We start from the raw sequence: 14772 nt of genomic DNA on the forward strand, positions 1-14772 counted from the left end.
CAAACCTCCAGCCCATCTCAAGAAACCTTACGAGCAATGTATATAGAAGAAAATGTATGCCATACTCCTCAAATATTGGACAAAATAGCTACTGAAATAAACAAGCAAATGCAGGAAGCTTTACAGGAATTCAAACTCAAAATAATCTCCCAGGTAAAAGAAGAAATGATAAAAGAAATGAAAGAGATTGTGAATATATCTAAAGAAAACACAGTTAAAATACCAGAGGAAATAAAAAGATAGAATGCCTGGATGAGCAATATAATAAAAAGAAAAAGCAAAATACATAAAGCAGTTGCACAGAGATATACAGGAAATAAAAATCTCCACTGAAAGCTGTAAAATTTGCCTTAATGAAAGTGAAGATAGAATTTCAGACCTTGAAGACAGGATTGCAGCTAGTGAACAGGAAAGGAAAGATCTTTTAAAAATAACAAGGGATCAGGAAATGACAATTCAACAACTGCAAGATGATGCTAAGAAAAACAACATAAGATTGATAGGGATTAATGAAAAACAAGGGGAGAACATAAAGGATGTCAAGAGGATATTTAGAGAAATAATAGCTGAAAATTTTACAAGTATGAGATCAGAAACTGACATTAGGTTCAGTGAAGCCTATAGAACTCCAAATAGTCATAACCAAAATAAAACTACACCCAGACATATACTAATCACCATTGCAGATTTCCAAAAAAGAATAGATTATTAAAAGCTGTCAGAGTAAAGACAGATCACTTATAAAGGGAAACCTATCAGAATCACAGCAGACTTCTGAGCACAAACAATAAAGTCAAGAAGAACATGGAGTGAAGTATTCCAGATCCTAAAGAAAAATGATTTCCAACCTAGAGTGATGTACCCTGCAAAACTATCATTCAAAACTGAAGGTGAAATATGACACTTCCATGACAAAGAGCAGCTGAAGAACTTCATGAACAACAAGCCAAGCCTGCAAAAAATATTGAGAGACAGTTTAGATACACAAAGGGAAAAAAACGCTAAGCAAAGCAGATAATTAACAGAAGCAGATAAAGAACAGAAAGATAAAGATGCAACAGCAGAGGGATAACATGTCAACAATAAACCAGCATATAACAGTTATAACCATTAAAGTAAATGGTCTCAATGCATCAATCAAAAGAAACAGACTAGTAGAATGGATCAAGAAACAAAATCCAACCATATGCTGTTTACAGGAAACCCATCTAACCCAGAAGAATACTCACAGCCTGAAAGTCAAAGGATGAAAATAATACTTCACACAAAAGGAATAATAAAAAAAAAAAAAAGCAGGAGTAGCCACTCTATTTGCAGACAACGTGAATAAAGGACAAAGAAGTTCACTACATACTCCTTAGGGGAAAACTCCAAGAGGAAGATATAACTATCTTAAATATATATGCACCAAACTCCAGCGCACCCAGTTATATAAAACAACTATTGACAGAAATGAAAACTCAAATTATCAGTAACACAATTGTAACAGGAGACCTTAACATGCCTTTGACACCAAGGGACAGATCAACCAGAGAGAAAATTAGCAAAGAAATACCAGAAATGAATCACACCTGTAAACAAATGGACTTCATAGACATATACAGAATGTTCCACCCAACAACATCAGAATACACATTCTTCTCAGCAGTACATGGGTCATTCTCTAAAGTAGACCATATATTATCTCACAGAGCATATTTAAACAAATGCAAAGGAGTTGAAATCATCCCTTGCATGTTATCAGATCATAGCTCTTTGAAATTAGAAATTAAGGATAAAAGATATTGCAAAAATCCCACAAACACATGGAAACTGAATAACACAATATTGAGTAATCAGTGGGTCACAGAGGAAATTAAAGAAGAAATTAAACAATACCTACAAGAAAATGAAAATACAGACACAACTTAGCGGATTCTCTGGGATGCAAGAAATCCATCCTCAGAGGAAAATTTATTGCACTGAGTTCCCACATCAGGAAAACAGAATGAATACAAATAAACAACCTGATGCTACACCTAAAAAAGCTAGAAAAAGAAGAGCAAGTCAAGCCCAAAGCCAAAAGAAGGGAGGAAATTATAAAAATTAGAGCAGAAATCAACGCAATAGATACTAAGAAAAAAATCTAAAGAATCAACAAATCAAAGAGTTGGTTCTTTGAAAGAATAAATAAAATTGATAAGCCCCTAGCCAACCTTATTTAATAAAGGGAAGAAAAAGCTCAAATTCATGCAATAATAAATGAAAAAGGTGAAATTACTACAGACTCTACAGAAATACAGAAGATCATCAACACCTATTTTGAAAACCTCTACTCTCAAAGGTTTGATAACAGAAGAAATAGACAGATTCCTAGAAACATATGAAGTACCAAAGCTAGATCAAGAGGATGTAAAACTGCTGAATAACCCAATCTCTATTAATGAAATTGAAAACGTAATTAAGTCCTTACCTACAAAGAAGAGACCAGACCCAGATGGATTCACTGCAGAATTCTATAAGAAGTATAAAGAAGACCTAATGCTGACACTCCTCAAACTATTCAGTGAAATTGAAAGGGACGCAGTCTTCCTAAGTCATTCCTAGAAGCAAATATTACTTTAATCCCAAAACCTGAGGAAGACCCAACTAAAAAAGAGGACTATACACCAATCTCCCTAATGAACACAGATGCAAAAATACTCAATAAAATATTGGCAAACAGGATGCACCAAATCATCAAGAAGATTATACACCATGAACGAGTGGGATTCATCACAGGAATGGAGGGATAATTCAACATAGGTAAATCAATAAATGTAATCCACCATATCAATAAAGCCAAAAGTAAGAATCACATGATTATTTCTATAGATGCAGCAAAAGCCTTTGATAAGGTCCAACATTCATTCATGATAAGAACTTAACAGAAAATTGGAATAGATGTTCTTTACCTCAATATAATGAAGGCCGTTTATGACAAACCAACAGCCAGCATCATACTAAATGGCCAAAAATTGAAAGCCTCTACTTTAAAATCAGGCACAAGACATAGATGTCCTTTATCATCACTCCTATTTAATATAGTACTAGAAGTACTAGCCAGAGCAATTAGACAAGAGAGAGAAACAAAAGGGGTAAAATTAGGAAAACAAGAAGTTAATTATCATTGTTTGCAGATGACATGATACTCTATGTATAAGGCCCCTTAAACTCCATTGAAAGACTCTTAGATATAATAAATAAATTCAGTAATGTAGCTGGATACAAAATCAATACTCATAAATCAATAGCATTCCTATACACTAACAACAAAATCACAGAGAGGGAAATAAGAGAAACCAAACTCTGTGTAGGTGAAAGACCTATACAGGGAAAATTATAGCACACTGAAAAAAGAAATCGAAGATGATCTCAGAAAGTGGAAAGACTTCCCTTGCTCATGGATAGGAAGAATAAACACTGTGAAAATGGCCATTCTCCCAAAGCTGGTATACAGATTCAATGCAATCCCAATAAAAATACCATCAACATAACTTATAAATTGAGAAAAATCACTCCTAAAATTCATCTGGAACCAGAAGAAACCTAGAATAGCAAAGACAATTCTAAGCAGCAAAGGCAAGGCAGGAGGCATCACAATCGCTGACTTGAAGTTATACTACAAAGCAACAGGAGTAAAATCAAAATGGTACTGGAATCAAAACAGAGCCGAAGATCAATGGAATAGATTAGAAGATAAAACCACAACTACAAACACACTCAACCACCTTATCTTTAATAAAGGAGCCAAGCAGTTTCACTGGAAGAACGATAGTCTCTTTAATAAATGGTGTTGGAAAAACTGGCTCTCCATTTGCCGAAAAATAAAGCTAGACCCATGCCTATCACCATGTACTAAATTAAAATCTAAATGGATCAAAGATCTGAATATTAAAACAGAAACACTAAATCTATTGGAAGACAAATTGGGTAGAAAGCTTGAAGACACAGGGGTAGGTAGAGAATTCATGAACAGCACTCAAACCACACGGGAAATACTTCCCAGAATCAATAACTGGGACCCCCTCTTATTAAAAAGTTTCTGCATGTCAAAAGAAATCTCCAGCATAGTGAAAAGAAAACCCACAAACTGGGAAAAGATCTTAGTGAACTCCCCCTCAGACAAGGGACTTTTGTCTAAAACATATAAAGAATTTTAAAAACTCAGACCCCAGAATTCAAAGATCCAATCCAAAAATGGGCATCTGAGATGAATACGCAATTCTCAGATGAAGAAAAACAAATGGCAAATAAATACATGAAAAAATGTTCATCATCATTGGTAATTAGAGAAATGCAAATTAAAACCACACTGAGATTCTATCTCACCCCTGAAAGAATGGCCAGGATCAAGAAAATCAACAACAACAAATGCTGGAGAGGCTGTGGGGAAAAGGAACTCTCCTACACTGTTAGTGGGAGTGTAGACTGGTACAACCTTTGTGGAGGTCAGGCTCGAGATTTCTAAAAAAGCTGGGATTGGAAGTCCCATTTGTTCCAGCCATTACACTTCTAGGCATATTCCCAGATGAACTAAAAGCATCATACCACAGTTTTATATGTGCACCTATGTTTACTGCAGCACAATTTGTTATCACCAGATCTTGGAAACAACCCAAGTGTCCATCAACTGAGGAATGGATAAAAAAGTTGTGGTATTTCTATACAATGTAGTATTACTCAGCTATAAGGAAGGATCACATTGAGATATTTATCAATAAATGGGTGCAGCTTGAGGCCATACTCATAAGTGAAATAAATCAATCTCGCATATATGAATACAGAATAGTTTCCCTAATGTAAGTAATGATTCAAATATATAAAAGTAGGTGGTAATCATGATTCCTCATTAGGTGGCCTTGAAGCCTTATAAAGTTTTCACTTATTAATTGGAAAGGCTTTATTCTGGACTGCTTGATATTATAGCCTGTGATGAAATGAACAGCTATTTTGAAGAAAATAAGTCATCATAATAGCTAGTGCTGCTATATTATCATCTTGTTTTGAAGCCCCACCAAACTATGGCTCTTCTGTCTCCATTGGTTTTATCATGATATATCTTGCTGGACTTTATTATATGTGATAGTATAAACAAAAATTGTTATAGGAAAGAAATAATATAGAAACCATTGTTTATTTTCTGTTAGTTGGTTCTAAACCCCTAAAATGCTTTAATCCACTTGAATGGTTTTACACTGACTTTATATGTTTGAAGCTATAGGATATGAAGTTATATTCAAAATATTTCAAGGAAAAAGACACTATGGTAACTACTATTAAACCGGTTATTTGGTGGTGAAGCCCTAGGTTGCTGAAACTGTCATGCTTTGACCTGTACTGTTATGATGTTATATCCTCTTTTATCTCAATCTCTTCCTTATTCATTAAAAAATTAGTTATTTTTTATGATTTTTTAATTAAGGGGAAAATCAAAAAAATTAGCAGGATATATTATAGTAACTTATTTGATTTCCTATTACCTTGATTTGAAGTCCTGTAATACTCCCACTATCTTGTTTTGACTGATTAGACTGTTCCGTTCTGTATGATAGTATCAATTTTGAAGGTATAGGCAACTACTTTGAAGGCAATAAGATTCACTATGATGCCCATTCTGGTTTGCCTTTTACCTTCATTGGAAGTCCTGTAGTGTTTACAAGGTTTAGGTTTTATTGGTCTTGTTCTCTACTGTTTTGTTCAACTTTATAATACCTAATGAGATAGACAATTCTTTTTAAGGAAGCAAGAGGCATTATGGTAACCATTGTCGATAACCTTGTACTCTGTTTTTACATCATGTGCTATGTCTATCCTTGGTTTTGACTGACAGGTTTGTTTTGCCATATTTGACTTTATTCTCTTCCAAAAAAAAGTAATAAGAACTAAGAAGTAATAAACCCAAAATGTGTAAATTTTGTTGTAAAAAAGGAAAAAAAGTGCTCTAAAATATACAACTGCAAGTGTGTTTAGGGGTGTTAAATAGATGCCCATATTAATGTTTTTGGTTGGATCATTCAACAAAACTGTTTGCCGTCTCACTATTTGAATGTCCACTTTGTATGCTTTGATACTGTGACTTGAGCAACTGTCTCTAGGATGATAATTGTAATCTATTAACTGGTGATTTCTGGGTTTTTTTTTAAGTTCTGTATTAATTGTACCCTTACACTGCTTTGTTTTGTTTTGTTTTGTTTTTTTCTCTTTTTCCTTTTAAATAAAATTTAAAAAAAATAAATAATTGAAAGGCCCCTAGTGATAAGAGAAAGGGCAGAGACATTATATATTTAGCAAACCTTTCCCTATTATAATAATCAGTAAAAAAAGTACAAATATTGTTATACTCCATTGAATATTAACAATATGAAAATAAAATTATCATCTTTTTTCATGCATAATAACATATGACCTAAGAATTTTGTGAACTCCATTAATGTTTTTGCTTATTTATTACTATTTTATGGTTATTTTTAACATCACCATTATTTTACTATCTCAATTATGTGATAAAGAAAATTACAAGCAAAGAAGTAAAACAATTTGCCAAATGTTACCCACTTAACATGCCACAGAACAACATGAATAAACATACTTATAATTAAAAACAGTTGCAACTAATCTTCTGTAACTGTTATTCAAGTTAATGATTCATTATTGACAGCATTGCAGAAGTCCCTACATATTTGAAACCAACAGAAGAGTTATTTCTTCAAAAGGCAATCTTATCATGTCATTAATGATAATCATTATATTTTATTTAGAGTTTTACTGCAAGCAAACAAACATTATATTTCACTTATATTAACTATTAGACATAGATATTTATAAATCTAACCAGTATTCTTTTTTCCATGTTTATTCTTTATAATCCCCAACTAGTGCTCAATTAAATGTAAATAACATTATCAATTTGTTATAGGTAGTTACATTTATTCATTTGAATCCTGTATAATTATTCCAAAATTTATTAATATATTCTAATATATTAAGTTTGATGAACCTTTTCATCCTGATTTTATCTATCACAGAAAATATGAACATTCATGTAGACGTAATTTTGTATTTTACAAAAGTTTCTTTAATTTAAACATGGTGCTAGGGATCAAGGGTCATGGATTAAATATCTTGTGGAACCCCATATATAAATTAGATATCTTTGTTAATTTTCCTTTTTAATTTGGAAATTTCATGTAGCAATTTTCCTTGTAGCATTACACACTAGAGTTAGATTTATGGATATTGGCTTCAATCTTTTCCAACAAATAACAGGATTATATTGCTAAGAAGAAGATGATGTTAGTAAAAGCATAATAAAAAAAAAGATGGATAGAGATATTCTGAGACCCTAATTCCAGTTCATGGCATTGTATCATGTACAAATTTTATATTGCATCTGGAGAGCTCACCGGAGTCTTTAAACTATACACAGGAACAATCAAAAGGCTGGATGTTACTGTATGTGTCTAGATACCCCCCACAAAGCCTTAGGCAGTCATAGGTGGGACTTTTCAGTGGTGGTTGGATCGAGTGTGTGATGCCAGGATTATGTGTCTGTGATGCTGGGTCATTAACAGATGGAAGAGTACTAAATTAGTACATTGATTGGATTGGCACAGTTTAGGAAGTGCATAATTGGAATGCCACCCCCTCCCCGGGTGTGAATATTGCCCTCTTCAAAGTATCTTGGATAGAATATAATGAACAGAAAGAGGGCTGCTGTGGCTATTGTCACTTACTGCTTGCCGCCTCACTACTTTGCTATCTTGTTGCTTTCTGCTTGCATTGAACTGTTTCTCTTCTTTGATGCTCTGCCACCCAGCTTTGGAATCAATCTATTATGGAGTACAGCTTCTATTGTGAACCAAATAAAGCTTTACTCCTGCAATTTTGGATATTGATATTTCGCCTCAGCAACAAAAGAACTAAGATATCGCATGACATTGTGCTATAAAATGTAGAATTTATTTATGTAACTCAAAAATCTTTGTGGTAAGTTTGATAGGAAGAAAGTACATTTAATGTGAACATGTAAGATATTCTAGAATGTTCTGATAAACATTCTTGAGCTAAGGAGATACTACATTTCTGACAGTTAAAATAGACAAAACTATTCTTTCACAGTGTGGATGGCATTCCACAGAAGCAATCAGATCGAGATTATCTGTGTTTTTTTTAAAATCTGCAACATGTTTCTCTGACAGCAAAGGCTTTCTCTATGAGGTTAAGGCAAGGTAGGACAGTCAGAATATTTGAAACCATTTATTTTTTGTTGGAAATCTCTTGAGTCATAGCCAAGGAAGCTACAAACTATTTCACACTTTTTCCTGCTTCACAAATTACCACCATGGAAGACTAAATGGAGAGTTCACACTCCCTATTACAACTGGAACAGAATGCCTTTATACATGAACTGATAATCTAAAACACTAGGTGTATCCTTGGCATCAGCAGAGATAACGCTACAGTCAGACATATATGTAGACCCCACATGAGAAATGGTTGTTGGAGCTGTGAGTGGTGTTGTCTTAGTCACTTTCTCATTGCTGACACATTCCAGATACCCACAAATTAGAGGCAGAGAGGCTTTAGGGGGTTTTTAGAAGATATAGTTGATAGCAGATTAACTGAAGGCAGGAAGGGCAAGATAGAAATGTGGTAGAAGAAAGATGGTCACATCGTGGAAGTCAAGAACTAACAGAAGAAGGGAGGAGGTGGGGAGAGGGATGTGTTCTTCCAGATCACATTTCTAGTGACCCACCTCTGCCACCCAGACCTCGCCTCCCAACTGCAAGTTAGCCGTAAACTCATCGCTGCACTAATTCACCGAGAAGTATGTCACCCCCAATTTAATCACCTTCCAAATACATCAAGTTTGGGGATCCCCCACAAATCTAAAACATAACAGATTTTGGAGAAAAACACAGGGAGGAAGTATGTTTTCACTATCGGCAGCCTAGAGAAATAAAAGTGCACAGTATAGTGGGGTTCACTAGAGTTGATAAAGGAAGCAAGCTTCCTTTATATTCTGGACCCATTGTTCATGTCTTGCAGAGTCCTTGTGCCCCCATCTTTGACATAATCATTACTGCTATTCATCAATATGCACTGAGCAAGATTACTGCATAAAATGGCTCTTAAACACAGAATGGCAGGTTCCTATGGGTACTGTAACAGAACTGCACAATGTAAATACTCTAAATTAAGGCCATTTGTCCCTGATAAGCTATGTGATCAAGAATAATATTCTTCAGATGATTTTTTGCAATAACTGAGTGAATATTAAGTGATATCCTCATGGAATGATCTGCCAATATGCTAAAGTTGCAAAAAATGGTTCCTTTTTATTTTTCCAATCCACCTCCTTTTTCTCCATTTTCTTCTTTCCTTTCCTCCTTTCTCTTTTTTTTTCTTTTTTTTTCATGTTATTACTGCTACTATTTCACTGTCTTATCTTAAGCTTTCTAAAACCCTCACATCCCTTATAAGACAAATTCCAAGCCATTCACATATCATTTTGATGCGTGACCACTGACACTTCCTCTTTCTTAAATCTTCCTTTTCTCCACTTCTCTCATTCTGTACTTAAATTATACTCACATCTCTCACAGTTCTCTCTGAAATCCCTTGCTATCCCAAGTTTGCATATTTCTGCAGACATAGCTGCACTCTCTCCTTATTGTTCTCCTGCACATTTTCCAGTAGTCTTTCTAGTAAGTTCCAAGACACAAACAATGTCATCATCAACTACATTAAATCTGTACCTGATGCAAAATTCTAATATTGGGTATATAACAGTGCATGATATTTTTGATGCTTCTTTCTTTTTCAAAAGTGGACTGAAATTCCTTGAAAGCAAAGGTTTCTTCTGACCACTGGACGTATGCATAGAATGTAAAGCTGAAAGAAAGTCTGAGAAGGAAAAAACAGAAATGAACCTTCTCACACATAGAAGTGTACATCATTAGCATGGGTCTGTCATACACAATCCCTAAACGAGTATGAACTAAGTTCAAAGGGCAGCAAATCTCATTCTCTATTCTAAACAGTCTGTCACAATTCTTAGATCTATTTGAAATTATTATAAATGTTTATTGGCTGACTGGTTAGTAACTGATTGTATTTGTTTAGTTTTTGTCTTCATCATTCAGACATACTTAAGGAATAAGAAATTGTCTTAAACTGTATACACCCCTACTTCCTAGGTCAGGTCTGACTCATAGCAAACACTGCATATGGAGCTGATAGATTCAAAATTGAACACTGACACATGTCTTCATGCATGTATTGAGCTATTTGTCAGGGATATTTTGTAAATTAATTCAGCAATGGAGTGGGGATTTGGACTGTATGTTACCCAGTGCTAACATTCTGCTGAAGTGCAACCTAAAATCACTCAATTGAATCCTAGCACCACAGGGTATATAAGAAAGATTACACTAAAATTTGTATTACCCAACTCAGCCAACCCTATTGCTGTGCTCTTTTGCCAATTACAAGACTCATGTATTCTCTTTGCCATTTAGTAATTGAGCTTTTCTTGGCCAGGCATGCCACCCAGAGCCGGCCTACCCATTAAGCTGGCTGTATGGCCTTCATTTGCTGCATCTAATCCATTCCCCAGAAAATACCCTTAGGCCTTAAAATACATCTGTGTGTTGTTTTCATTAGGTCATCTGATTGAGCAGATGCTGATGGCTCTAGAAAAGGAGTGTCTTCCCTGCCAACCTTAATCTGTTCTGCTTAACTTGCAGGGAGGGCCCACTCATAGTGCTATTGCTGTGCCATTTCAGACCACATAATTATTTTTGCAATAGGAAATTTTAACAGTGCAGGGAAATTTCTGAGAGTCACGTGATGATTTTCCTTTAATTTGTCCCAGGTTCAGAGATTTTGTAAGCATAACCCTGATGTGCTCAGCCCTGTCATATGACACTGTCCTTGATAGCCTCTTCTCAGTGGGGATGGTGGCACACCTGCTTCCAGTCACTCACCAGTGCATTTTCTTCTTCAATCAATTCAAAATAGGTTTGTTTAGGATTGCTGATAGCCACAGTCTCTGTAAACATAAGCTCATAATTCCAGGCTTAGAAGGGACTAGAGTTTTTTTTTTTTTTTTTTTTTTTTTTTTTTTTAATTGCATAGTCCTCATGATGCTAAATTCCCTCTAACAGTTCCCATGTATGGGTGTCTAATCCCTTTTGGAAAGATTACATTAACATCCCTCCTTTAAAGCAGTTGATTAATTTTCAATAAGAGTGAAATACAAAATCTGGCTTCACATCTCTCTCTTTAATGGCTGCTCTTGAAATCTCTGGTAAACCCTATTATGGTTCTTCAGATAATAATAATAACCACCCTAACCCCAAATACTTTTTATCTTTTTTTCCTAGCCTTTTCCCCAGTTACTCTGTCCCTCATAGAAGGAAATCAGACTATTTCTAGACCCATATAAGTATGGAAGATACTATTTTTTATGTGAAGTTTCTTCTCAGGAATGAGGGAGCTATGACCAAACTTCAGTATCGGTTAATGCAATGGCAATTAATCAAATGAAACATGGAATATTTCTTTTACTTGATAGAATTTCAAAAGATCAGATTGCTCTCCTTCTTCTCCTCTGTGCTAAGATCCCTCTCTAAAAACCATACCATCTCTCTTTTCCCACATTCATCAACAATAGGCAAAAGGTGACTGACATTCAAAAGGATTCAAGGGAACACTGGGGGAGGGGACAGAAGAAAACGAGTCTGCTTCCTGTTTCACCCTCACAGTTTCATGGGCCCCAGATCCTCGCACAAGCTGGCTGTTTCTGGAGGATAATGTTGCTGAGGATTTAGGCCTTCACAGAGCTGCATTAATTATTTCAGGGCATTGGATCTTACACTGCATTAGTACTTTCTTAATTGGTATCCTAGTGGATTGCAAAAGCCATATAAATCCACTAAAATCTATGAGCAGGCAGTTTTCTTAGCGAGAAAAAAATGTAAGATTCAATGTGGCGTGGCTCAAAGCCCCAGAGGATCGATAGGAGCTATCTGGGCAGAGATTTCATTATGTTTGTATTAAACACTGTGGCCCAGTCAAGCTGTTGCCTGGCTTTCTTGATCTGACATGTGGAAGTGAGGACAAAGCCAAGGTCAAAAACAGCGAGGTAAGCTGAAAGCTGGAGGCATTTTGACTAGTGTGGTAAACTAGGAAAGAGTCTCAGCATGATTCTGAGCCATTGACTCAATCCCAGCACTATTTAGCAAGTGAAAAATGCTATTTTTATCAAGGATATATGGCAGCACATCTAACATGAAACACACTTTCTTTCGATGGTACGGTTTTCCTCTTAATAATTATAAACTGCAATATAACACTTCATAATCAGATCAGATCAATTCATATTGCTTCTCAGTTTCCACTCCATAAACCCTTATAGGATGTTATAGACAATGACCATGAGTGGAGGAAAAGTAAGAAGTGGCTTTAATTAAAGAAGAAAGACCAATTCTTACTAGACTGCATCATACACATCAAGATGGTAATAAAACACAAAGGCCAAATGGACATAGTGGACTAGAAGACAAAATTCTGATATTTAAGCTCATGATGAAAATACGTTTTAAATTGACCAAGCCTTTAGTAATTTTTTAAAAGTTTTTGGATCATTTAATGATCACTATTTTTTTCCTGTTGGTGCAGCCTTTTTCTGTGTTGCAAAAAGATAGCTCAATGTCTGTTTAAGAAAATGGAAAAGATTAATGGTACCAGAAAATATCCTTATCTTACTTCAAAATGCTCATCTTCTTATATTATTTCTTGCTGAAGGACTTTGAGTGGCTCCCATGCACGGGGATAGTTCTGTGTAACTGCAGTGATCCCTTGTCACATATGGCAAACTAGCAATAGAAACATAATTAGCTTAACTGAAAAACTGAACCTAGGGGAACTGTCAGGGCAAAATGTTCCCTGGGGGGGGGGGAAGGTTCATTGTATGCCAAAGGCTTGTAATAAAAAAAACGTAAATATCATCCTATTAATAGTTCATACTGATTTCCGATTAAACTGATAATAACTTTGATATGAGTTAGGTATAACACTAATAAAATTAATTTTACAAATTTATTTTGCTTTATGCATGTTTTTCCTAGAAAAGTCTAAAATAAAGTGTCATTTGAGTTGTTTCTACTGTGTAATGCTGCTCTCAAGAATGTTTGAATTTTCAACTGATTTTTTTCAATTTCCTAATATTAGATATATATTTTAGTAATTATTCATTCATCTATTGAAGAAAACACTTCAGTGAGCATCTACTCTATTTAGGCCCTAGGATAGTTTTCTTTTTCAGAGATTTATAGGCTAGAGATACAGGTTTGTAAATTATAGATAGAGAGATAGAATTTAAAGCATAACAAGAGGCTTTAGTGACATTAGAAATTAAAGCAAATAACAAGGGTAAATCAAAAAACCTAGGAAATTTATAAAAATACAAGAGGAAAGTAGTCTCTTAAAATCTAAGAGATGAAATGATAGACTCTTTAGCAGATGAATAATAAATTATTAGGCATGATATCAGCCTAAGGTTCCCCTAGGTAGTCTGGAAGATACGTTGGCATCTAACAACTGTAGAGTGAATGATTATGGAATAGACCTAGAACAAGTGTGTAATTAGACAAGGGCAATGAGGGATAGCTGACCAGAAACTAAGACAAAGTGCTTTGGGATACAAATGATGAGGGTCTTAAAAAATTCTCATGATTGCACTGGTTTAGATGGAAGTGTAGAATGCTTACAATCCCGGAGATTTCTGGATACATGTGGAATTGGATTATATTCTGACAAAAAAAAAATGTCGCAAGGTCTTGAATAACTTGTGAAAAACTGAGTCATAACTTGAAGGGAAGATGAGGAATAACCTGAGAGGTGAAGGAAATGAAACCTGAAATGTATCGAAACTATTTATTTTGGTACTGGGGTTCCAACTCACACCCTTGCACCTGTCAGGCAAGCGCTTGAGCCACTGATCTAAATTCCCAGGCCTGAAACAACATTTTTAATTTAACTTCTTCCTGGCTATTGCAAGCACCACTGCAAACAATCAGGATTTAGAGTCAATTGTCAGAGTAGAAATAACAATATAAACTGGAGTGAACGACCTGGTGGATTCTTAGACTCTATTTGATTAGATCAGTGTCCTTAGGCAAGTGGCTCTCTGGCAGAAGCAAAATGAAAGCTTGTTAATAAAGATCTTTATTAGGAATATGGACTGTAATATGACAAAGTGAGTTAGAATATTTGAGTACGAAGCTCGCCCTCTCACCCTGCTCTGTGTAGACTGAGTTAGCACAGTTTGGAGGAAGGGAACCGCCATTTCAGAAACCTTAATGGGGATGTAAAGGTTGTGATTATTAGTAAGCGCTAAAAGCACTAGCTGGCAGCTTAGACAAAAAAGAATTAGAGCCACCACAAATAAGCAGGGGGAATTGACATTTGTTAGAACTGTGGGTGATGTTAAATCTATAGAAAATGGAAGTCTTAACATTGATTCTTTCAGGCAGTTTAGCAGGAAGCTCGATGCTAAAGATGGGATGCAGAAGATGGGGTCCCCCATATTTGCTGATCTCCTCCTGAATGCTGAGAATTTTTAGAATATTTTCTCACTAAATCCCATGAAACAGATTTGTTGAAGGTTTCTTCCCACCAGGAAACTGACTTTTGGGAATGTAAACATAGTACGAATTTTAATACAATCCTGAAACACCTTCACAG

This window comes from Cavia porcellus, unplaced genomic scaffold (genome assembly GCF_034190915.1).
Source record: "Cavia porcellus strain 051 isolate PalLab524CR breed Dunkin Hartley unplaced genomic scaffold, mCavPor4.1 scaffold_4, whole genome shotgun sequence".
Classification (NCBI taxonomy): Eukaryota; Metazoa; Chordata; class Mammalia; order Rodentia; family Caviidae; genus Cavia; species Cavia porcellus.